This window comes from Salvelinus sp. IW2-2015, linkage group LG16 (assembly GCF_002910315.2).
Source record: "Salvelinus sp. IW2-2015 linkage group LG16, ASM291031v2, whole genome shotgun sequence".
NCBI lineage: Eukaryota > Metazoa > Chordata > Actinopteri > Salmoniformes > Salmonidae > Salvelinus > Salvelinus sp. IW2-2015.
The window spans coordinates 38,766,570-38,770,437 of NC_036856.1; the positions used below are offsets into that span (position 1 = coordinate 38,766,570).

At 45.5% G+C, this 3,868-nt stretch overlaps 1 pseudogene; it reads left to right on the plus strand.

Annotated features, from left to right (window-relative positions):
- Nucleotides 1–909: 909 nt before the first annotated feature.
- Nucleotides 910–3,868, plus strand: part of LOC111975328 (dual specificity protein phosphatase 7-like) — a 19,416-nt pseudogene continuing 16,457 nt past the window's right edge.

Here is a 3,868-nt window from a genome sequence, read left to right on the forward strand (position 1 = left end):
GGTGAAGAGAGAGAGGGGAGGACGGTGAGAGAGAGAGGAGAGGGACGGTAAGAGTAGAGGGGAGGGAAGGGTGAGAGAGGAGAGGGGAAGGAAGGTGAGAGAGAGGGGAGGGGGTGAGAGACAGAGGGGAGGGACAGTGAGGATAGAGGGGAGGGAGTGGGTGAGAGATAGAGGGGAGGGACGTGAGAGATAGAGGGGAGGACAGTGAGAGATAGAAGGGGAGGGACAGTGAGAGATAGAGGGAAGGGACAGTGAGAGATAGAGGGGAGGGACGTGAGAGATGAGGGGAGGGAAGTGGAGAGAGAGATAGAGGGGAGGGACAGTGAGAGATAGAGGAGAGGGAAGGGGTGAGAGAGACGCGAGAGGGAAGGTGACAGATCTGTTAAAGAGGAACCGGCCGCGTCAATGCGTCGTCTGTGTCCACCGATGGCCATTACCCATTGTCCTTTGTTTCTAATCTCATTATTATAGGCTTATTGCAATCTGAAAGGCATGTATGTGATTGTTTAGAAGGGACAATTTTAGCTAATTGTATTGTTATGGTCCAATGTCTATCCTATCCAATCATGGATGGTACATTGGCATGGAATAATAGTCTCTGTGCCAGAGGTTGCCCAAAATGTTTCTCGACGCAATTATGCAATTTATGCATTTGGAGATCCCGAGAGACTTCACCAGTTGCCCCGGAATCTGAACAGGTTGAATTAATTATCAGTCACATATTTTAGACCATTTTGTGTGCTATTCAAGTGGCGAGAGACATAGAGGGAACACGATGTCCGAATCTCTTTCCACTCGTCTCGGCTGTGCGCTCCGCTGTGAGCTGCGTCTTTAACGGTTCCCCAACTCCTCCTTCAGTGACACGCCCTCCAGTCTGCATACTCCTTTTAGTTCGGTCTGCCTCTCAGAACGGTGACTGGAAATGACACACGGGGAGGCGGTCGAAAGGCAAATGTCCAAAAAGAATGTGCTGTGGTTATGATTCACCTGGAAGCCACATTTTGATCAGATTTATAAAACCAGACAACATTTAGCCTATCGGGTTCTTTTCAGTAATGGGGACGCTAAAAGAACGCAGTATCAAATGGACTTCGTCGACGGTATTTGAATGAGTCCAGAATAATTTCTACTGGTCTGAAAGAAAATATCGTTAATGTGTTCAAGCCTGGTGGTGAATCCGTCTACCAGCCCTGGTGAGTTGCTGCTGTATCGTGGGACGACAGTGATTAGAGCGGACGGACGTGGTTCTGTCCATATCCACACGAGTAGAAGTTTAGCGCCGTGTGTTAGTGCAAAGAGCCGCATCTATATTTCCCTAATGAAAATTACTCTTTGGAACGGTTCCCGGGTCGTGACAGAGATTATGTCGAGTAAAAGTGTGGAATGGCTTCAAGAGGAACTTGAGTCCGGGCTCGGGGTGAGCTCGCTACTGCTGCTGGACTGCCGATCGCACGAGCTCTACGAATCATCACACATAGAGTCGGCCATCAATCTGGCGATTCCCGGTTTGATGCTGCGGAGACTAAAGAAGGGGAATCTACCGATCCGATCCATCATCCCCAACAACGAGGATAAGGAGAAATTCGTGAAGCGGTGCAAGACGGACATGATTCTTCTCTACGACGAGGCCACTACGGACTGGCAGGAGACCGGGCTGGTGAGCTCTGTCCTCGGCTTGCTGCTGCAGAAGCTCCGGGATGACGGTTGTAAGGCTTTTTACCTGGAAGGTGAGAAGTTAGCTTCTTTGGTCTTTAATTGTGATATTTCCGTATTCTATTCTACACTCTTGGGGGGGAAAGGATGCAGTCTAGAACAGAATGATTTTTCGGCTATCCCAAAGGATACCCCTTTAGAGGATAATTTTGGTTCCAGATAAATCCCCTTTGAGTTCCATGTTGAACCCTTTCCAAAGACGGTTCTACATGGAACGAAAAAGGGTACTCCTATGGGGACAGCCAAATAACCCTTTTCCCCCCCTAAGAGTGTATATTATATTCTGTTCTAGACTACCTGTTAGCCTACGAATCCACTATAGCCCAAACTATATTCTATTCCTCAGCCTGGTCTCATACACAAGACGTAACATACTAAATTCAGTGTCTGGATTTAGATTTCCTATGATATATTATGTTTGGTGTGGTTACATAAGACAGGAGGTTGCTAAAGGCAGAAATATGAATGGAGGGTGGTTGGTCGGGCGGATAACACAAACCGTCTAGCAACCCGGAGGTTGTGTGTTCGAATCTCATCACATGTCATCTACTCTGCAACTTCTTAGCATGTCAGCTAACCTTTCTCCTAACTCTAACCTTAAGGTTAGAGTTAGGAGAAAGGTTAGAGTTAGGGTTGAAGGGTTAAGGTTAGAGTTAGGAGAAAGGTTAGAGTTAGGGTTGAAGGGTTAAGGTTTTGTTACCACGACAGCCTTTATAACAGAACGCTCGTTACCACAGACAGCCTTTATAATAGAACGCTTGTTACCACGACAGCCTTTATAATAGAACGCTTGTTACCACGACAGCCTTTATAATAGAACGCTCGTTACCACGCAGCGCCTTTATAATAGAACGCTTGTTACCACGACAGCCTTTATAACAGAACGCTTGTTACCACGACAGCCTTTAACAATATAACGCTCGTTACCACGACAGCCTTTACAATAGAACGCTCGTTACCACGACAGCCTTTACAATAGAACGCTCGTTACCACGACAGCCTTTACAACAGAACGCTCGTTACACACCGACAGCCTTTACAACAGAACGCTCGTTACCACGACAGCCTTTACAACAGAACGCTCGTTACCACGACAGGCCTTTATAAATAGACGCTTGTTACCACGACAGCCTTTATAATAGAACGCTTGTTAACCAGAGACAGCCTTTATAATAGACGCTTGTTACCACGACAGCCTTTATAATAGAACGCTTGTTACCATGACAGCCTTTATAATAGAACGCTTGTTACATGACGCCTTTAAATAGAACGCTTGTTACCATGACACCCTTTATAACAGAACGCTCGTTACCACGACAGCCTTTATAATAGAACGCTCGTTACCACGACAGCCTTTATAACAGAACGCTCGTTACCACGACAGGCCTTTATAATAGAACGCTTGTTACCACGACAGCCTTTATAATAGAACGCTTGTTACCATGACAGCCTTTATAATAGAACGCTTGTTACCACGACAGCCTTTATAATAGAACGCTTGTTACCACGACAGCCTTTATAATAGAACGCTTGTTACCCACGACAGCTTTATAATAGAACCTTGTTACCATGACAGCCTTTATAACAGAACGCTCGTTACCACGACGACACTTTATAATAGAACGCTTGTTACCACGACAGCCTTTATAATAAAAACGCTCGTTACCACGACAGCCTTATAATAGAACGCTTTACCATGACAGCCTTTATAACAGAACGCTTGTGACCACGACAAGCCTTATAATAGAACGCTCGTTACCACGACAGCCTTTATAAATAGAACGCTTGTTACCATGACAGCCTTTATAACAGAACGCTTGTGACCACACACACATCTAAATATTGCACTTGGGGGGGGGGGGGGAAACATCTTAAAGTAGAATAATAATGAAACAAACAGACATTCTATTGTTGTTCTATTATAGTGGCCACTATAGTAGAACGTCGATGCACAAGGCTATGTGTGTGCAAAAATAATATTCACTGAGTAAAACAAATTATAATCCCCCCCTTACTCACAGACACGTGTTACTGTCAAGTTCAAACACAACAAAAGCAATCTCTTTGGGCTACACTGCAGGTTATTACATTGTACACTTTCTGCCTGTGGACATCTGTTCTACAATGTGCCAGCAGAGCAGAATACCCTTTGTTG